This window comes from Pongo abelii, chromosome 16, assembly GCF_028885655.2.
Source record: "Pongo abelii isolate AG06213 chromosome 16, NHGRI_mPonAbe1-v2.0_pri, whole genome shotgun sequence".
Taxonomy (NCBI): Eukaryota; Metazoa; Chordata; class Mammalia; order Primates; family Hominidae; genus Pongo; species Pongo abelii.
This window is the reverse complement of record NC_072001.2, coordinates 28,924,281-28,947,583: the sequence shown is the minus strand read 5'-3', so window position 1 is coordinate 28,947,583 and position 23,303 is coordinate 28,924,281.

Below are 23,303 nucleotides of genomic sequence, written 5' to 3'. Positions count from 1 at the left end.
AGGCGGTTCCACCTCTGTCTGAAGGGATTAAGCCAGCATTGCCTGAGGGAAAGGTAATGAACTCCCCTGAGGCAGGTGCCGAGGAATGCAATGCGGATTCTCCTAAGGTCCTACACCCACCACTCCTTTTTGGTTCTAGACCTGTAAGTAGACTCAAATCTCAAAATGCCCTTAAAAATGTTATAGAAAGTTTGGCCCACGGGAGGTTCATGACAGTTCAAGAAAACTATTTAAGTTTATAGTTTATACAAGCAAAAATCTAGAGTACATGTGTGGAAAAAGGTATTAAGAGTTAGGATAATAGTGGAGGAAACATAAAGTTGGATCACCCAGATTTATTGATATGGACCCGTTAAAAAAGATACTGCTTGTAGTTTTGCAGCATGGGAAATTAGAAAGGACCCTAACAGTTTGGTTGGTTGGCTGAACCATGAATCAAAAGATGGCCCTTATTTAGCCAGTTGGATATGCCTGATCTCCCTTGGACTAACTTAGAGGAAGAGATTTAAAGGCTTAGAACAAATGGAACTCCAGAGTGCATTTGTCATTTGGCCCGTACCCGGCCAGTGGGAGAGCTTTTATATCTTAAATTACTCAAAAGGTAGCCCAAGGCTTAGAAATCCCCTGAAAACCCCACACAGCAAGGAGACCCCAGTCCTCAGCAGAAGCAGAAAAAGCCACTTAAAGCTTAAAGAGAACGTTGGCTAAACTGTGCTGGGAAACAGAGGAAAACTGGCTCACTCTCCTACCATAGCTCTTCTGGACTCTAATCATCCGGTGGATGTGATCATGCATTCTCTGACAGTAGTCAGCCTCTTTTCCCAGGCACCTATGTCATTAGTCACTGGGCTGATGAATAACGTGGCCACAGTGGTAGGGACTGAGGTTTTGCATACACACAGCAACCTGGAATTCCTTTCACCATGGCCAACCAGGTTACAGACCCCTCTGAGTGTTCCAACTGTCAGCAGCGGAAACTAACACTTAAAGAATGCCTATCTACCATCATGGTATTCCACACAGCATTGCTTCTCAACAAGGAACTCACTTCACACACAAAGAAGGGCAGAAATGAGCTCCTGCTCAGAAACTTCAGTGAATTCACCATGTTCCCTATAATCCTGAAGCAACTCACTTGAAACAATGGTGGAATGACCTTTGGGAGTTACATTTCCAGCACCTGCTACATGACAATACTGTGTAACTGTGGGGCAAGGTTCTCTACAAGGCTGTATATGCTCTGAACCAGCATGCATTATATAGTGCCATTTCTCCCGAAGCAGTGTGGTCACAAACACTTCATCAGTCTCTAAGGACTCCCAGATATTTCCTGTCTTCTAAACCCTCACAAGAATACAGGCTTTTACTAGTCTGCCTCTCCAAGATTCTTTTAGACTCTGCCCATCACCCAGTTTGAAAGACACTTTCATATTTTCAGGTATTCATTTTCAGCACCAACCTACTTCTCATTACCAGTTTTCTGTATTAGTCCCTTCTTTGTTGCTTAAAACAGAATACAAAATATTGGGTAATTTATAAAGAAAATAAAGGTATTTCTTACACTTGAGGCATAAATGATGGCTTGGCAGCCTCCACAAATTTCAAAGTATTTTTTTTTTGACAGCCTGGGAGTCCAGAGAGAGAGTTGTCACAGTGCCAGATCCACTGCAGAGAGCCCCCAGTAGAAGGATGCCAAACACAAATGTGGGCTTGCAGCTGCTGCAAAGAGTCCCCACCAGGGCAATGCCAAGTGAAGCCACAGCAGTGGAGTCACTGCAGAGAGTTCTACATGGGTAATGCCTAGTGGTACCAATACCAGGATCTCAGCATTGTGAAGTCCCCTATGGCATTCAATGCCTGCCTGGGAAAATTTCAACCAGTACAAGAACCCACGGGTGATTCACCAAGGAAAACCATAGGGGTGACACTGCCTAGGGCTTACCACTCCAACCCTCACCCCAGTGTGTTAAGGAGTAAAAAAAAAAAAAAAAAAAAAAAAAAAAAAAAAAAAAAAAAAAAAAAAAAGGCTCTCCAGCTTTAAGATGTAATGTTTGCCCTGCTGGACTTCAAATTTACTTAGGGATTGTTACTGTTTTCTTTGTGTCTATTTCTCTCTTACAGAATGGGAATGTGTACATTATGTTTATCCTGAAATCAACTTTGAAAACATTCTAACAGTGAGAAAATTATGACTGTAAGAGACATGACCTGACTGAATCCATCTTGCCTTTAATCTCCAAGCTGCCCTTGTTTGTTCCTGCATAAAAGGAACATTAACATTATAGCCTAACTTTGAAACAAAGATGACAGCCCCTCCTTGAAACAAATCCCTTAATTGCTTGGGGACCAGATCACCTTTGTAAAACCAACAAATTAACCACAAGATTAGAAAATATGGCTTAAGAGTCATATAGCCAGAGGCCATAAGATTACTAACATCCTCAATTGCTCCTAGAGATAGCATTCATACTATGAAACCTAAGGGGCCTAGGATCCCTATAAACCCACTGTTCGGGTTGGCTCTGTAGACTCGTCAGTTAACAAAATTTGCTACACCTCCCTGAAACAAAAAAGTTGAAGTTTCCCTCTTACCTTGTTTTATGTCCTTGAAAACTTGACTTGGTAAACATGTGAGGGTGGTGTCCCTCGTTCTTCCACATACAGAGGGTTGGAATTTCTGGATTCACATCAGGCAGCCAGTCTGAAAGGATACATGATAATGTCACAGCTAGCTTTAAGGATTCTCTTGAGCAGCTAAAATCCCTGAAGCTTGGAGCTGACTGACCTACATTATTTCTAACCAACAGCCACTGCCCCATACTGTAGCTCAGTAACTAAGGTTTTGATTCTCAGCTGAAGCAGTAAGCCCTTTCTACTGTGATATTTGGAGACTTTTTGCCATTCATTCGATGATGTTCTTCTCCATGGACATGTTCTAACTTTCTGTCTTAAATTTTCCTTTCTAAGCTATCTTTGGGGAAATTCAACATCTCGCAAAAACTGCTTGTCGTCCCTCTGAGACACCTCATGCATCCATGGTTAAGTCATAACCTTAGTTAGGCTTATAAGTTTCTCATGGGCCGTTACCTTTGGAAAAGTTGAAAGCCAAAAATACTACCTATTTCTCCTTGCTAAAATCCATTAATAAAAGATTTCAGCAGATTTTCTTTTGAGAGCTCTGTAATCAAAAATCAACTTGATTAAGGCTGATATTGAGCTATATGTGTACAGATACTATTTTAAAGCCTTTGTTCTCCCTCTGTAAAAGTTTCTCATTCAGTGGAATTCTTTCTGATCCTCCATTTTACTCATGTCTGTTCCTCCTTCCTCTTGTAGCTAATCTTTTTGACTCTTGCAGGGACCTGAAATTACTTTCCATTATGAAAAAAAATTAACTTTGTAATAGCTACATAGAAAATATACTTTTTAAAATGAATAATGGGCCAGGCGCGGTGGCTCACGCCTGTAATCCCAGTACTTTGCGAGGTTGATGTGGGCAGATCACGAGGTCAGGAGATAGAGACCATCCTGGCTAACACGGTGAAACCCCCGTTTCCACTAAAAATACAAAAAATTAGCCAGACATGGTGGCAGGCGCCTGTAGTCCCAGCTACTCGGGAGGCTGAGACAGGAGAATGGCGTGAACCCGGGAGGCAGAGCTTGCAGTGAGCTGAGATTGTGCCACTGCACTCCAGGCTGGGGGACAGAGCGAGATTCTGTCTCAAAAAATAAAAATAAAAATAAAAATAAAAATAAAAATAAAAATAAAAATAAAAATAAAATAAAATAAAATGACTAATGGTAGTTGCTTATAGTAAGTGATTATTACTACAGGGTGATACTCTTTTATTCGTACATTTCAATAAGAAAGGTGTGCTCTAATGGGCTGATTACAAAGTGGGCTGATGGGCATTGGGTTGTCCAGCAGCCTTGGGGAAATGTCCTTACAATGAAATACACTGTGGAAGCATTGCACTGTGTCATCCCATATTGTTTCCCTCTTTAGGGGACCCAGGATTTGGTATAAAAATAAGATTCCTCATTTAGGGGAATCTGTTTTGCCTTCCAGCTCTGCCTGCTTTCTAGGCCCTAGAAACTGCATATTTTCCTGGTTCTGTTCCTTAAAAGGTTCCACCACAAAGGCAATAATCCCATTTAAAAACTTAACAACTTTAAGAAAATCTCCACATGTAAGAGTGTCTGCTTTTCCTGGCCATCCTGACTGAACTTTTACCCCCACATTTTTCCTTGGTTTAGATAAAATATAAATTCTCTATAATTATTTCACCTAAGAATTATCCCTTTAAAATAAAAATTTGGAACTGCCTGGTTAAAAACTGTTTAGGGCAGGGAACAGGTAATCAAGAGACTGATGATCTAAAATGAAAAAGAAAAACTTAAAAACTGACAAATGAAGAATCCATAAAATTCTACCAGATCTGCTTCTCTATGTCTGCACCCTTATGTGTGATCAACAGAGTTTGCCTGGCGCATTAATCAGTTGTTTAGTAGAAAACTGTAAACAGTTATGGTCAAATTGATTTAGATTGGATAGATTTGTTTATAAAGTTTTATGTAAAAATTGGGTTTGACATTAATAAAACACTAATGCAAAGGTAAAATGTGATTGCCTCTTTAAATGAGATTTTTGTATAATACTGAGATATAATAAAATATTTTTTATTTGTCTTTTAAATAAGCTGAAAAAAGTAGTGGCGAGAGAAGACACAGATTCAGATGGCCTCACGCTGTCTTTATTTGGTCCTGTTGTTTGGGAGCTGAGTCTCCTCTCTACCAATGAATAAAGGCTTTTGCCTTTTTAAATTTTTGAGCTATCACTTTGGCTAAACAAATGATTTGTGCTTATCTGGGATTCTATTTTGTGATATGAAGTGTTTTAAGCCTTTAATATTTGCACACTTTGAAAAATAAAATTATAAACGAATAATTTTTATTTTAACTCATTAGCCTTTTAAGTATTAGGTCCCCTGAAGTCCAAAAGAGATATATTTGGCTTATTTGGTATATTAACCTACAGAAAACATTGTCAAATACAAAGTCATGTTTAACTTTCTTTGGGTTATATTTATATAAATATGTTATTAGTGTGTTTTCCAAAATTATATGGTTCCTAAAATTCTAATACGTCTTAATATATGTTATCAGTAATAATTATGATTATTACATTGAATTGTTATGTGCCACAGAAATGACCAGATTTCTTTGTCGGTTGTGTCTTTAACAATGGCCTTGTTGGACACAGTGACTCCTGCCAGTAATGTCCTCACTGGGCACGGTGGCTCATGTCTGTAATTCTAGAACTTTAGGAGGCTAAGTTAGGAGGATTGTTTGAGCTCAGGTGTTTGAGATCAGCCTGAGCAAGATAGTGAGAACCTATCTCTACAAAAAATCAAAAAATTAGTTGGATGTGGTAGCACTTGCCTGTGGTCCCAGCTCCTCTGGAGGCTGAAGAAAGAGGATTGCTTGATCCCAGGAAGGTGAGGCTACAGTGAGCCATAATTGTGCCACTGCACTCCAGCCTGGGTGGCTTCAGACCCTGTCTCAAAAAAATCAAAGTATATTTAATAAAACAATGGTTGTCCTGAGATTATTGTCATCCACAGATTATTTTGCTGTTTTTTTAAAAACTATTCAAAAGGTGTTTGCTCTTTGAAGTGTTCTCCTGAATACAGGTTTCTGATAACTAAAGATTGTGGCATTGAAATAGGAAAAAAACAAAACAAAACAAACAAACTTCCAGGATTCTGAGAGATAGCTGGTATGTTTATGAGGACTGCAGGCCCAATGTCAGACAAAGTTAACTGCATGGACTGAACTAGTAGAAGACCACAATAATCCTTTTATGACTTGTTGCTTGAAATGTTGCTGATCCTTTTTGTTGTTTTTCAGAGTCAAGACAACATTTTTCTTTTCAGCTATTTACACCTTTTCATGATTGAGTAAACTATATTCCTGTGAACAAAAGATGAAGGATATTTCATTTTCTCTACTTGACTTCTCCAGAATTTGAAAACTATTTATGAGTATTCTATACTATGGAGATATAGTAATTTACACAAGTACAATAAGAATCTGATTTCTTTTGTAACAGAACACAGTTGGAGACACTGATTATATTACAAAAGATATGATTATTTTACCAGTGGAATGGCCTACTTTCAGATACAAACAGACAGGCTTGAGGAATTAAAGTTGAGTAACAGAGATGATAAAAGCTCCTTAAGAAACTGACCTCACGACTGTCTACACAGGCCTTGTACAGGGTTCCTGACCTGTGGTAAGTAAAAAATGTCACATTCTGACAGGCCTATGATTCCCAAATTATCTTGGGACCTGAAGAAGAAGAATTTCAACCAATCTGTACAAGTATTTGCAGGCACAGATACATCCTTTCAAGGCTTTAAAAAAGTCCAATCTGAGATTCCTTAGGGAACAAAGTTCCAGCAAACCCAATTTAGAAAGGGCTAATATGGTAAATAATTATTCTTGCTGAAATTTATGGAAATAATCAGGCTAAGTATAATAATACAAAAACTTATTTTGCAAATAAATGTGTCCTACTATGATATGTCTTAGATAAAAATGAGAACTAGAGAGCGAAACATTGTATTTCAGAAAAATACTGTAGCACGCCTGCTCTTAGATTCTAGTCTTGTCCATTGTTTTTGAGCTTTTTATTGTTTTCTGCATTTTGGACTGAATCCTGAAATCTCTCAGAGCTAAAGTCCTCAAACTAACACATTCACATTTTTCTTCCACTTTTCTGACCTGGACTCAATGAAATGGCTATGAACTTCTTTGTGAGGCCCTGCATACTGAAGCTTACCCTTGAGATACAGATGCGAAATATGTGAGATTGTCATTGCTATCCTCCTTTGTAACTTAAAAATGCTTTGAATTCAACATCTGGACGCACTGTGCCCAATATCAGCTTTTGTTATTATTTTATATTTCCATACAAATGCCGGTTATTAAAAATATTTTTTGCCTTAATCACATAAGGGGGCTTAGTTCATTTGCAGTGACGCCTCCTGGAACAAAACACAGCTAGGATCTATTCTGAGGACTAGGAAACTAGGTAAAATGATATGAGATGGTATATTTAAATTTATTCTTTCCTGTTTATCCCAATTTGTCTTTCTAACAACCTCTGACCCAAATCTCTCTTGACTATTGACCCCATGTCTGATTGGTTCTTGGGGCTATTCACCCGAATCCCTCAGGGATTTAGACGAATTATATAAGGACTTGTGAAGCTAGGACTTCCACTCCTTTTATTAGGACTCATCATCCTATAGTCAGCTGTTCACTTAAATGCTGTACTAAAACTGTGGATGAGAGTACTAATGTCTTGGTCATACAAGCCTAGGAACCCCAACCAGGCACCTGTGAATACATGCAGGCAGCTGCAAAGCAGTTTCATTCCATTTACTCTGGGGCCAAATCCTATCTCAAGTATATGCCTTGTCAGCAGGAAGAAGTTAGAACCGTCTTTGGCCTTTTCCCAACTCTGTACCTCACCCCTTAAGAATAAGATGCAATGAAACCCAGCAAGGGGAAATTGAAATCACGTTTGCAAAAACAGTAACAGTGAGAAAATTATGACAGGGAGAGAGACATGACCTAAGTGACTTCATCTTGCATTTAACTTCCAAGAGGCCCTTGCTTATTCCTGGGTAAAAACAAAACTAACTTTGGGAGAAATTTACTTTGTAGCTTAACTTTGAAACAAAAATAATAACAGCTCCTCCCTGAAACAAAACACCTCATTATTTGGGGACCACATCACCTTTGTAAAACTAACAAATTAACCACAATATTAGAAAGTACGGCTCAGGAGTCATACAATCAGAGGCCACAAGATTAATAACCTCCCCAATGGCTCCTATAAATAACATTACTATTGTAAAACCTCAGATTGGTGTTTGAGGTATTTTTATTTTTTTTTTATTTTTTTTATTTATTTTTATTTTTTTTATTTTTTTTTCTTTTATTATTATTATTATTATACTTTAGGTTTTATGGTACATGTGCGCAATGTGCAGGTAAGTTACATATGTATACATGTGCCATGCTGGTGCGCCACACCCACCAACTCGTCATCTAGCATTAGGTACATCTCCCAATGCTATCCCTCCCCCCTCCCCCCACCCCACAACAGTCCCCGAAGTGTGATGTTCCCCTTCTTGTGTCCATGTGTTCTCATTGTTCGATTCCCACCTATGAGTGAGAATATGCGGTGTTTGGTTTTTTGTTCTTGCGATAGTTTACTGAGAATGATGATTTCCAATTTCATCCATGTCCCTACAAAGGACATGAACTCATCATTTTTTATGGCTGCATAGTATTCCATGGTGTATATGTGCCACATTTTCTTAATCCAGTCTATCATTGTTGGACATTTGGGTTGGTTCCAAGTCTTTGCTATTGTGAATAATGCCGCAATAAACATACGTGTGCATGTGTCTTTATAGCAGCATGATTTATAGTCCTTTGGGTATATACCCAGTAACGGGATGGCTGGGTCAAATGGAATTTCTAGTTCTACATCCCTGAGGAATCGCCACACTGACTTCCACAAGGGTTGAACTAGTTTACAGTCCCACCAACAGTGTAAAAGTGTTCGTATTTCTCCACATCCTCTCCAGCACCTGTTGTTTCCTGACTTTTTAATGATTGCCATTCTAACTGGTGTGAGATGGTATCTCATTGTGGTTTTCATAACTTGCATCCTGACAGATCAGCGGGTGCGACCCAAACCAGTAAACTGGCTCAGCTGGATACATGGCCCACACCCAGGAGCTGAGGCAGCAAAGAAGATGGCTTTGACTTCCTAAGATTTCATCCCTGAACCAACCAATCAGCATGTCCCTTTCTCTAATCCCCTGCCCACAAAAGTATTTATAAAAACTCTAGCCACTGAATATTTGGGGAAGCAGTTTTGAGTACTATGAAAACTCTGCTCTCTCCTTTAGCCAGCTCTACATGTATAAAATTTTCTCTACAACAATTCCCCTATCTTGGTAAAGTGGCTCTATCTGGGCAGCAGCCAACATGAATCCACTGGCCATTAACAACCCAACTGCTGAATTTTGGATGAAGATAACTTGTTTTGATTTCATGGGCTGACAGAGGAGACTTCAGATTTGGGAACTTTCTGTTGGTGCTGGAACAATTTAAACCTTTGAAATATAGGAATGGAATAAACTTTTTGTAAGTGACAGGGCGTGATTTTTAGAGTCAGAAGCGGAGTCCTGTGGTTGGAATATTGCTTCCCTCCCAAATTTATGCTGAAATTTCATCCCTAACATGGCAGTATTGAATTGTGAGACCTCTAAAATGTGATTGGATCATGAAGAGTTTGACCCCTTAAATGAATTAATCCTTTCATGGATTAATACATTAATATTTAAAGATTAATAGTCTATTATGAGAGAAGAGTGGCTTATAAGAAGGGAGACACTATCTTGCATGTCAGCAAGCTCTACTCCATTGCCATACGATACCCTGTAGGCTTCAGAACTCTTCAGAGAGTCCCAACCAGGAACAGGATCTCGCCACATACAACCTCTCAACCTTAGACTTTTCAGCCTCCATAACTGTATGAAATACATGGGTTTTCTTTATCAACTACCCAGTTTCAGGTATTCTAAGTAACAGAAAATTGACTAAAACAAAATATTAGTATTACTATGCCCCGTTATTAAGTTCAATGGATTTTTATAACCATTCCAGACAAGAATACAAATGCTCCAGATCTTTCAGGAATGAAGGTTTGCATCACCCTGCCAGGTAAAGACCCAGGACCAGCAGAGGGGCTTGCTGAAGACAAGGAGAATACCGAATGGGTAGCAGTAGAAGGGAGTTATAAATACCAGACAGGACCAGGCGACCAGTTACAGAAACAAGGATTAAAATTGTCACTAGTATTTCCTATCTACTTTTTAAAGAATACATTTGCGTGTTATATATAAATATATAAGGCAAATAACATTGTTTTTATTTCTCTCTTCTTTTGTCACATAACACATGAATGTATTAACTTGATATTAGCAGTTAAGTGTTAGTAATTTAACATATTTGTATTTGTATTGAAGTTATGGGTTATCAGGAGAAGAGTAAACATCACCCACAAACTTCTACTACTCTTAAGAAAAATAGTATAGTGTGTTCTGGTTGCACACAGGATCGTTGCATCATGTTACATACAACTATTGCCTTCTTATTGTCTGTATTTGAAGATTAGTTAGGGCTTAAGGTGATACATATAGGTGCCAACTAGAAAGGTGCTGGACTTGTCATGGCTAATTTAAGATGCTGACCGGATTAAAGAATACCTACAGAATTAGTGAAGCATTACTTCCAGGTGTGTCCGCCAGGGTGTTTGCAGAGGAGACTGATGTATGAGTCAGAGAATTTGGTGGGAAAAATCCACCCTCAATGGGGGAAGGCAGCATACAATCTCCTTCGGGACCAAATAGAACAAAAAATGAAAAATTTTAAAAAAGTTTTCATGTCTCTCTCCTGGAGAAAGTATACTCCTTTTCCTGCTCTTGGAAAACAGAACTCCATGATCTATGGCCTTGAAACTCCAGAACTTATACCAGTAAATGCCCTGGATTCCCAGGTCATTGGTCCCAAACTGAGAATTACACCAAGGGCTTCCCTGGTTCTGAAGAGTTCAGCTTTGGAATGAGCCACGACGCTACAGCATCGAAGGTCCTTAAACTCCCAGATGGCTGTCTTGGGAATTCTCCATCTCTACAATGTTACATGAGTAAATCCCCAAACAAAATACCGCTCATCTAACTATTGTCTATCTATCTATCAACTCTCCATCTATGTATCTATCTATCTACCTACCTATCTACCTCCCTGTAGTTCTGTCTCTCTGGAAAAAAAAAAAAAAAAAAACTGACAAATACACCCATAATGACTTCAGCCAAATGGCGCAATACTATGTCTTTCTCTAGTTGCTCCTCCACCATCCCTGCTGCTTATGAGTGTATGTCCTGGAGAGCTCTTCTCTTTCCATCGGCACTTCAAGGAATGCTGCTTCTTCTTACTGGGATTGGTTAGTAATACATTACTCATGCCATTATATACATTTTGTTGATTTGCCTCCTCTGTATTTCACTTTACGAACACACATGGACATCACTTTTCTCCCACTTAGCACTCTCCTAGAGAGTGGTTACCTTGGTAGAAATAAATTACACACAGGTCAGAGAGGAGCCCCAGAGTGTCTTACAGTATAAACAACTACTCTGTGAGAAGGATACCTGGATGTAACGGGATAGTTGGGCTTTAGGCCATCGACCAGGATAAGTAAGCATCCCATGAAAGGCACAGCCAGTACAAAACCCTGAGTCATATTGGGCAGGGCTATAGGTTATAGCCACCATCCAGAGAGGCCTTAACAGCAAACAGAAGTAAAAATAAAACACATGCTGTGAAATAAAACACATGCTGTGAGATAATTTTATAAACTATAGTTCCAGGAATCCTTGAGAGGGAAAGTAAAACTGGCAAGGCATTATTTGAAAGTTTGCACTGGAGTGGTAGCTCTCCAAAGATAAAGAAAAATCTCAGGCCAGGCACGGTGGCTCACACCTGTATTCCCAGCACTTTGGGAGGCCAAGGCGCGCGGATCACCAGGTCAGGAGATCCAGACCATCCTGGCTCACATGGTGAAACCCCGCCTCTACTAAAAACAAAAAAAAATTAGCTGGGCATGGTGGCGGGTGCCTGTAGTCCCAGCTGCTGGGGAGGCTGAGCCAGGGGAATGGCGTGAACCTGGGAGGCGGAGCTTGCAGTGAGCTGAGATGGCGCCACTGCACTCCAGCCTGGGTGACAAAGTGAGACTCCGTCTCAAAAAACAAAACAACAAAAAATCTCTATCTAGAGGATTTCAGCCCTAATCATAGAAATATAAACAATGATCTCTGTAACTTATTCATTTATTTATTTAATGGGGTTTCACTGTTTCCCAGGCTGGAGTGCACTGGTTATTCACTAGCAGAAGTACAGCACACTACACAGCCTCAAACTCCTGGTACCACATGTTCATCCTACCCACCCTCCCTAGCAGCTGGGACTGACTACAGGTGTGTGCCGCCACACTTGCACCGATACAATTTTTAAATCAAAAAAGTTGCATTTCTTTTTCTTCCTTCCCATAGTCATTCTAATCATGTGAAGAATGATCATACAAATCATTTTATGATTAGTTACTGCAGATGTAGATGCATTATAGTTTCCAGACAATCTTTTATGCTGTCCACTTGTTACTTGGATCAACTTTATTTTTGAATACTCGAGAAGAATGGGCTTTAGTGTTCCCTGAAGAATAGAGTAAAATAGAAACTCATCTGATTTATATTTTATAATGTTACTGCATTTGTACCAGGAGATTTAGGTTCCATGAAGGCTCAATTAAGTTAACAGGAAGACCTGATCTCAAATATATAAGCCATGTCTACACTTCTATTTATTTTGAAATAATTTTAGATTAACAGAGAGTTGTTAAAAACTTACATAAAGTTGTATACACCCTTCAATTTCCTGTGATATTAATATCACAACAGAACCACAGACTATCTATGAAAACTCAGAAACTGATAAAGGCACAAAACTATTAACTAAAGTACTGACTATCTTCATATTTTACCAGGTTTTCCACTAATGTCATTTTTCCTTTTCTTGGATCTAATCAAGGATAACATATCATGTTTACCGTCAAGTGTATTATTGTTTATTGCAGCATAGCCAATTACCACGTAGCTTAGTGGCTCAAAAGCACACACAAATTACTCACAGTTTCTCTGGGTCAGGAATCCAGATGTAGATGATGGCCAAGGCTGAGGTCTCACCTGAAGGATCAGCTGGGGAGGAATCATTTTCCAAGTTCACGTGATTGACCAGGGTAAGAAGACTTCACAGATGAATTATTCGAAACCTTTAAAATATCAACAGCAAGTTTTTACTAACTCTTCTCCAAAAAAATAAAATAATAGAGAAGAGATCAGTGTGCAATACATTCTATGAGGCAGTTTCCTCTGAGGCCACAACCAAACAAAGACAGTCCAAACAAGGAAAACTATAAACTAATATGGCTTTATGGATACCCAGGCAATAATTCTCAAGGAAACAGTCTGAACACAAACCAGGATCATAAAACAGAATTAAACACTAATTTATTTATTTATTTACTCAGGATCACAAGTTTGGTAAAACATATAAAAAGAATTAGTGTAATAACTATATTAATATAATAAATGACAAAATTTTCTTTATCACATCTAAAGATATGGAATAAGCACTTTCCAATTCAAAAACCCACTCACAGTAAAAACACTAAACAAATTTTGCATAAAGGGAATGTTCTTACCTAACACAGGCACCCATGAAAAATTCACATGACAATATGTGGTATCAAGTAGGTCTCAGTAATTTTCCCAAAATTGTAAAACAAAAGGTTATCTATTCCCACTAATTCAACTAAACATTATTCTTGAGGATGTAATCTATAAAATTAGGCTGGAAAAATGAATATAAGACTTCCAAATTGAAAGGAAAGAAGTCAAACATCTATTGGCCAGTGACATAATCTAATGTATAGAAAATCCTAAAAAAATCCACTAAAATAAGGTTGGAACAAAAAAAAATTCAGTATGCATGATCTGTGTAATAAATTGCATTCTTATACAATAGAAACTAATCAAATAATGAAACTCAGAAAATAATTTCATTTAACATGGCATCAAAAAGGAAATATATTTGAAAATAAACTTAATATAACTGCAAGATATATATATTGAAAATAACAAATCATATTTAAGTATTAAAGAAATCCTAAATAAATGAATAAAACAATTAGTGTAATATACTATGTGAACTAGATTTTCATTGATCAGAAAGCTGTTAAGTATTAACAAAGATGCTTATACTTTCTAAATGCATCTTCAGATTCAATACAAGCCCTACTAAAATTCTAACTTTAATTTTTTTTCATTTTTAGCAATTCTTAGACCACTGATTCTAAAATGCACAGAAAAATGCAATTGATTCAGAACAGCCCAAAGAATGTTAAATATTTTTTACAGAAACACAAATGACATTTATACAAGGTCTGTCCATAGGGGAATGGGGCATAATTCCCTACTTTTTATGTATGTGCTGTGCATAGTGATGTTTTTTCCAAAAGGTACAACATCAAAAGGGGAATAATATTAAATTTATAGTGGAGAAAACTGAGCTAAACTACCTCATCCATGTGATCAAATAACATTAACTATGATAAAGCAGCTGGGCACAGTGGCTCACACCTGTAATCCCAGCACTTTGGGAACCTGAGGTGAGAGGATCGCTTGGGCCAGGACTTAGAGACCAGCCTGGGCAATGTAGTGAGACTCTGCCTCTACAAAAGTAAAGTAAAATTAAATCACCCAGATGTGGTGGCACATGCCTGTAGTCCCATTTACTCAAGAGGCTGGGGTGGAGGATCATTCAAGCCCGAGTTTGAGGCTGCAGCAAGCTTTGTTCATGCCACTGCACTCTGGCCTGAGCAACAGAGTGAGACCCTGTCTCAAAAAAAAAAAAAAAAAAAAAAAAAAGTGATACAGCATGTTGACACTAGGTACTCTTGTTATAATATCATGAGAATAAAAGTTTCCCTCTGTGGTTTTCCTCTGCTAAATCCACAACAGCCATCCAATCATTAGGAAAACACCAGAGACATCCCAAAGGAAGGATTTCAATGATATCAGAAATAAGGAAAATCTGAGAAACTGGTACACGGTACCTAAATGTGATGTGGTGTCCTGGGCAGAATCCTGGAACAGAATATGGACATTAGGTGAAAACAGAACATCTGATTAACCATGAATGTTGGTGAATGATAATGTATAATATTGGTTCATCAATTGCGACAAATGTCTCAAATGAATGTAAGAATTTATAAAAGGGAAATTATGTGTTGAATACATATAAACTCTCTGTATGTACTTCTAACTATTCTGTAAATCCAAACTGCTCTAAAATAGATTTAAAAAATAAATAAAATATATATATTTTAAAAATTACACTATTGAGCTTACTAAGAAGAACATTGTCGATCTTGCAGTGTCCCAAGTGCTCACCTCCCCATTCCCACCCTTTTTGTTACCCTGGTGAACATTACTATTATTTTTAAGTTTCATTTTCCCATTTGCAAACTTTTCTTTCTTAGTTTTGGTCTCTAAATTTGTATTTGTAAATAATGTCCTGTTCAGTGTTTCTTGTCTTCACAAACAGATAATTACATGTCTCTATCTATATTGCTCAGTAAAATTATGAGAAACATTCAGAGAAACACAGATTTTGATACATTTTACAAAATATGTGATCTGTTTCCTCACAAAGTGAGGACTGAGAACCTGTCCCAGATTAAGCAAGACCTGACGTTGGCAGGTGAACTCTAAGATGGTGCACAATGATCCTCACAGCTTGGTGTATACAACCCAATATTCTCATCCTTTCCTTGTGACTTTGGGGAGAAACTGAAACTTGCTTTGATATATCAGAAGACTATAACTTCATAGGATGTCACTTGGGCAATCATGTTACCTAAGATTATGATACCTGTCTTGCTGCAAGCTCTCTGTCATGGTGGCTTTGATGACACATTCAGCCATGGGAGAGAAGCCAACATGGGAAATAACTGAACGCAGCCTCTGGCCACAGACAGCAAAAAACAGAGGCTCCTGGTCCAGTATCCTGCCGTAGAGGTTGTAATTTATATTTACAACTAATCTAAGCTTCTTTCATATAAAAGTATACTGCCTCAGAAGTAGTGTAACCATCTTATAAAAGAATAGTTCTAACGATTTCTTCCTTTATGCTGTATTTTTCCTTTTGTCCCTCTTTTCCTACCTTTCATTTTACTTATATGTGTGTGTATATATATATATATATACACACACACATATCTGTATATATCTTATACTTATGAAAATATAATTAAATTAATTGCTGCTTTTTTTTTTTTGAAACAAACTCTTGCTCTGTCACCCAGGCTGGAGTGCAGTGGCGTGTTCTGAGCTCACTGCAACCTCTGCCTCCCACATTCAAGCTATTTTCCTGCCTCAGCCTCCTGAGTAGCTAGGATTACAGACGTGCATCACAATGCCCAGATAATTTTTGTATTTTTTTTAGTAGAGATGGGGTTTCACCACATTGGCGAGGATGGTCTCGAACTCCCGACCTCAGGTGATCCACCCACCTCGGCCTCGCAAACTGCTGTGATTAAATGACTGAGCCACCATGCCCAGCCTTGCTACTATGTTCTTGAAAGGCACCTGTCTGCTATTGAATGTAATTATTTGAAATAAGCTGTTATATGTAAGATCAATTAAGAATATGACAATTAAAAGTTTTTATCATCTTGAGTGACCAATAAAAAAGTACAAAAAAAGTCTGAGATGCTAAGAAAGATGACTGAATTGTATGAAAGGCTGAATAAAAACCACAAAAAAAGGAAATGAATGGAAGACAAAATGGAAATGGGCAGGGCAAAAACTAGAAGATAGTAACAAACATGGTGGATATTCATCCAACTATATCAATAATCACTTTGAAAAAGTGTCAACACCTAATTCAGAACAATCAGAATCTGAATACCAAGATATGTGTGAGTTAAATTATGAATTAATTTCAATATTGCTTTCATTTTTATATGACTAAAACGTAAATTTAAAATTCTACAAGGACTTTTTCAATAAGTATAAGTAAGTCTGAGTATAAGAGTTTAGACAGAGATATTATTCTTTCTTTGAGATCCTACTTACGTTTTTGATTTACTGACATACTGTGGATGTCCCCACTGAGACTACTACAGACATTACATGTTTACCAATCTCAGCTTCCCTTTAGTGATACAAAGGCCAGCTCGCTTGTCCATCTTTCTCTGTGAGTTTGGCGCACATTGTTCCTTACTCAGCTTCACACTGACAACTACATACATATAGGAGATGGTACAGTAATGATGGAGTAATTGCAGGAAGAATGAAACAAAAAAAAAAATGAAACAAAAAAGTTGTGGTAAAACTTATGGGGATTGGACATGGCTTATCACAGGTAAAAACTGACGATTCATCTGGAAGGATGGATTGCAAGACAGTGCACATCAAACAATGAAGGACAGTGACATCTGAGAGACGCGAAACAATGAGGGTTACTGTTGCCTCAGGTTACTGCTTGGGGAGAGTTTCCAGGCTGTGATGTGGCACGGACTCTGGAAGACAGTTGGAGTTGAGAAGATGGAACTGACAGTCTGGACAAAGAGGTGGCTAAATTTCATGAAGCCATCCTCCATGGCTGCATGAGGAGGGAGCACATGTGCCAACACCCATGCAGGCTGGACTGCGGTGCCATCATTACTCCACTGAGACATGGTTCACAGGAGTACTGGAGCAGTACAGAAACAAAAAGCAAGGATACAAAGAAAAGTAATTTTAATAAAGAGTAATTCACATCTATGCTTTCATCTAATTTCTGACTACAAAAAGACAAAGTTTTCCATGACTCAGTGATCTTGCATCAAACCCAAGGATGAAGGAATAGATACTGTTTAGAAATAAAGTAAATAGTGTGTTAAGTAGGTTCAGTCACCCTGTGTGGACACCAACCTGCCTTTCCTATCTTATCCTGTTAGATGTGGCTGGTAAAATCACTACATTATGAAATAATTAAAGTACACTTTTCTACTTATAAGAGAACAGTGTATTTGTCACCAAAAGGAGAAGCCAATAAAGGTTTCTTCCTTCACTGATTTTCCTTAAAAAAATCTCCAGTTTCCTTTGCACTTTAAAAATATTTTTTCTCTGTTCTTCACTACATGAATGCCACAGGCTATGCAGTTTGCATGAAGTATAGCGTTGCTCTTTAGACACAGTGAAATTAAATTAAAACCCAGTATACTATTTTCCTAAAATTTACCTTTGCATTTTTTCTTTTTCTCAGCGTTCACCTCTTGCTTAGCTCCTTAGAAATGCAAACGTAACCTTTTCCTTCCTTCGTTTCCACCAGTGAAACAACCTGCAAGTATTGCCAGCTTATCTAAGTGTATGTTTCCTTAGAAATTCTAAGGACCAAATGTTGAATCAAAGCAGGCAACATTCAGAATTCTCTCTCACGGGGAGACTGTCTCAAGCCAATAGTTAATCCACATTCCAACTCTGTCCTCAATGACACTGGTCAGACTAACGGATGAACCCTTAGCTAAGTTTTACAGCAAGTCACATAGACCCCGCACCTCCATGTTCCTTCTGCATACCATGCACAAGAAAGTTTCTCTTCTTAAAACCCTGCTTTCTTCCCGGAAAACTGAAGCGGCTCCTTTAGATACGAAACTTGTTCTTCTCCATTGCTAAGCTGTGAAATGAAGTCACTTTCTTTTTACCACCCTCATGTTTGTTATTTGATATTGTAAGTGACAAGTGGCCAAACCTGTGTTTGGTAACAAATTTGGTAGCCCATATGGGGAGCATTATGTGCTCTGGGCAACCCAAGCCTGTGAGCTTGGTTTTGCTACCAAGGTGGAGGGTTTCCTGTGAGCACCAGCAGCTGAAGGCTAGCTGGCCCCATGGCAGGAACGTCAGGGAACTTCCAAGCAGCTGCTGAAAATCTTTCATTTCCTAGACCCTCCCTTTCACTTCCTCACACAACTTCTGCAGCCATCAACACTTTGCTGGTATAAAGAATGTGATCTCTGAAGAAGCTGGCAGCCCTTGCAACCAAGTGAGCCAGTCAGACTGCACCTGGCTTTCCTGTGTCTTCTGGGATGTCGCTGGGGCTCTGCTGTTTCGTCTGGTCCACTAATGGGATTATCATTTCAGTGTTTTACGGATTTGTATTTGTGGCACTACGGGGCATTGCTCCATTTGGTCTCAAACATCTGTGGAGCTGTTTTGAACAGAGGAGAGAAATTCAGGATTCTACCCAGCCCCGTAACTGGGGTTTGTTTGGAAGCTCACCATTTGTTTGTAAGTGTGAGTGTATGACCTTTGAGTGTGGGCCCTGATCTCTTCCTATCCTTTTCACATCTAACTTCATCTTCCTATCTTGGAAGCCACCTACAGCCTTACTCATCTCAGTCAAAGGTACCCTTAGCTCTCTCCAGCTGGAAACAGGTTCCTTTGCCCATGACTTGCAGAGGTGGGAGGGATTCATCTCACACTGTGCGTGTCTAGTGGGTTCTTCCTGATGGGATGTAAGCAAGAATGGTGGGGGTACCAACCCTATACCATGCAGTGGCTAGAAGGTTCACAAACCTCCTTTTCTTTCTTTTTCTCTTTCCCTCCTTTTAAAAGGCCTGGCAGGAACTTCATATTCTCATTCTCTTTGGGAATTCAGCTGGTAACTTATTAAGACCTACTTTTGTGAATATTTTAAACAGATAGGCAAATTATAGCAAGAAAACTTTAGAGCTCAAATGGTTAACTGCAACTATTAAGTTAAGCAGAGACATCAAAACTTCTCTTCCTCTGTTTCTTTTCTGCCTGCTTCAAATTGGCTGTTACTAAGCTGTTGGTGCTGTGATAATACTCATTTTTTATGGACTAACTAGAAAGTAAACATAGGAAACTTGTTTAAAACTGAAGGAAAAAAAAAGGTAAAAGATGCTTTTTTAAAAACAAAACTGCCATAAAGATTGCTTTACCCAAATTTTGGTTCACAGCTTTTATTGGATTATATACTGGAGAAAAGAAAATTTAGCCATGGAAACGGGTTTCAGTTTTGTCAGACAATAATGTGTATCCAGCTATTTTTATAAAATACTGAGTGTGTACTGTTATTTTATGGTTAGAATGCCAAGGTAAAAGCTATTAGACCTTTGCTTGTGTGTATAGACATATTTAGATATGTTGGTGTGTATGTACACATATTATGTGTTATGTCTAGCCTGCTACCAAACAGACTTACAAGTAAATAAGCGCTCATAAATTAAGTCAAGATGTTTTTCAAGTTCACATAAATTTAGTAATCCTTGACAAATAAAACTGGTTTTAAGATTATTGGTGACATAATATCAGAAATATCTTCAAAATGATCAGCATATATTTTTATCTGAGTTTACTGAACAAATCGTTTTGTATTTATCTCTGTCTATATATTAAGGTGTCAGGATATGACATAAAGATTACAAGACCACAAACCCAGCCAAAAACAGAATCATTTTTGTTTGTGTGATTTTACAGATGAGTTAGACTAATTTAATATTGCTAGTTCAATGAAGACAGTTAAACCTTCTGTGCTATTGACAAAATGCCCATATGTTAAACTTTAAGGTTCTTACTTAGGTAAAACACCTATGTTCACAGACTTTGAAAATGGGTTATAGGGACATAACTAAATAATTACTACTTTTGTGCGATATCCCAATTTTCGAAAGTACTCTAGGTAAACTGTGAAAATGGAAAAGCTGAGTATGCATAAATGAGATCAATGCTTCTAAGTGAAATTTTAGTATAATTTAAAATCTTAAAATCATTTTGGATGCTTACTAGATGTCTGGGTCATTTCCAATTAAGAAAGGGTTATTATATAGAGAAAACTGCTATAAAAATTGTGAAATGGTTCTCATCTATACAATACTAACATCTGATAGTTCAGGATTTCTTTTTTCCTAGGTTTCTATAAAATGTGCAAAAGAAGAGGTGTCCTTATTGAGAAAAAGAATTATTCTGTCTAATTCAAAAGTTATCTAAAAGTTGATTCAAATTATGGGTTTGAAAAGGTTATTTATGAAACAAGCTAGAAAGAAAGCACTAAGTGGTGAAGAGAGATGTGAAGAAAGATACAGAAAGGAACACATACTTTTGGTAAAGAAGGTTATAAAGGAAAAAGAGTAATTTTATATGAGGAAGAATCTTGTATGGTAAATTATTCTCCTGAAGTAGAATGACTGGTTATTTAAAAAACACGTTCTTATTACAAGGTTAATCTAGTAAAAGAAAATTGAAAAAAATTTTAAAAACAAACAGGTACCATAGGACAAATATACACTCCAAGCATGTGACAGATGGTCTGTATAAGTCATGATAAAGCTGGTGAAGGGGAATTTATAAAAGAAATTTTGTATGCAATTAAGTTAGCCATAATTAAAAAGGAATTGTTAATAATAGCCTTTCTAAAGAATGGTCCCCTAGGTTAAATCAAGATTTTCTTAAGGTATCAATTTACTCTTAATAAAATTACAATACATTTTGATTTTCTATTCTATAATCTACTTCTTTTGAAAACTTCTGAGAGTCATATCTCAAATGTTCAATTGTTGTCTTGCTGCTATCAGCTTTTTCTCCCTTTGATGTGGCCTGCGATGATAACTCCATCCTTCAACTTCTTGTCAGCTCCTGTAACTTTTCTCCTTAGTTCTAAATTTTGTTGTGGCTGATGCTGAAATATTTTATCTTAGAAGTCTATAAAAGAAATGTTTTCCTCCAGGATAACCTGATTCTATACTCTTGGGTTTTGTTGTTGGTGGTGGTGGTGGTGTGTCTAATTTTCAGTGTAATCAGGAAACTTATCACCCAGCTACTAAGAGTCATGTATTCCCCAGTTCTACTCAAAACCTTGTACACACTCCTCCCACATTTGATTAAATTCAAGCACTTTTTATCTTACGTTTTACTTCCAGATTATCTAAATGGGCTTTCTTCTAAGGAGAGGCAGTCACACTTAAAAAGGTTTTCCTCTGACTTTTTGGTAACTGGCTTAAGAAACAAGATTTTACATTTTATCAAGATAGTTCCTATGCTTCCTTTATTAAGTGTTTAATTCCTTTTAAAAAACCCCTGAAATTTGAAAGGAGTAAGGTTTTTACACCCATGTAACTTTTTCTATTGCCTTTAAAGTCTTTCAATGATCACTTTGGTTAAATGAATAACTATTGTTTTACAAGGACCTGTGGTTTAGTTTTGATCAAATATTTTAAACTTTCTAACATCTTTCAGAGACATCTCCAAAATTGAATCCTAAATTAAGTCTCTGACTTATTGCTGGGGCTTATCAAAGCTAAAAAACATTAATCACTGTGAAGTGTATCACCACCTCCAACACCCTGAAAAAGTTCTTATCAGGTGCTATTAACTAATCTTTGTGCTGTTAAGGTACAAGGAATTGACGCCTGGATACATGCAGCTCCTCTAAAGAAGACAGACTCCTGCCAGCATCTAACATGAAACACAACTTAACCAAAGCTTCATCTTTAGACTCAAGCAAAGGCAATAATCAAAGGACACTGCTTTCATGCAACACAGGGACAGGCCTGTATTAAACTTTATTTAATAATTTTCCTTCTTTCTGAAATAGAAATATATGAAATATAATTTATTCTGTGCCTTAATCCTAAATAATTTAAATGTTTATCTACCTATAGGCTTCCTTTCCTGTCACTCATTCTTTTTTTTTTTTTTTTTTGAGAGGGAGTCTCGCTCTGTTGCCCAGGCTGGAGTGCAGTGGCGCGATCTTGGCTCACTGCCATCTCTGCCTACCAAGTTCAAGCAATTCCCCTGCCTCAGCCTCCCTAGTAGCTGGGACTACAGGCACGCAGCATCACACCCAGCTATTTTTTTCTATTTTAGTAGACAGGGTTTTACTATGTTGGCCAGGATGGTCTCAATCTCCTGACCTCATGATCCGCCCATCTCAGTCCTGTCACTCTTAGAACATGACAAGGCTTATGGCATTTTTCCTTAAAATGTTGTTAATGGTGAATATTTTGTTTTATTAATATATCCAGGATTTAAAACTGTTCAATTCCTCCAGACCCAGGGACTATCATGGAAAATATGAATGCATGAGATCGTAAGGGCCGGTTCTTGTAGAATAAAATTAATTCAGACATTTTTTACTTCATTATAGAGAAGTACCGTGGCTAAAAGAAGAGGCTCTGGGCCAGGCACAGTGGCTTACACCTGTAATCTTAGTACCCTGGGAGACAAAGCAGGGAGAATTGCTTGTGGCTAAGAGGTCTACACTAGCATGGGAAATACAGGAAGACCTGGTCTCTACCAAAAAAAAAAAAAATTAATTAACCAGGCATGGTGGCTTGTGCCTGTAGTCCTAGCTATTCAGGAGGATGAGAGGGGAGGATCATTTGATCCCAGTAGTTTGAACACAGAATCTGCTCTACGATTGAGCCACTATACCCTAGCTGGACAACAGGATGAGATCCTCTCTGTCTCTTAAAAAAGAAAAAATACAAAACAGTCTCTGGAGAGAAAATTACTGTGCTAAATAGA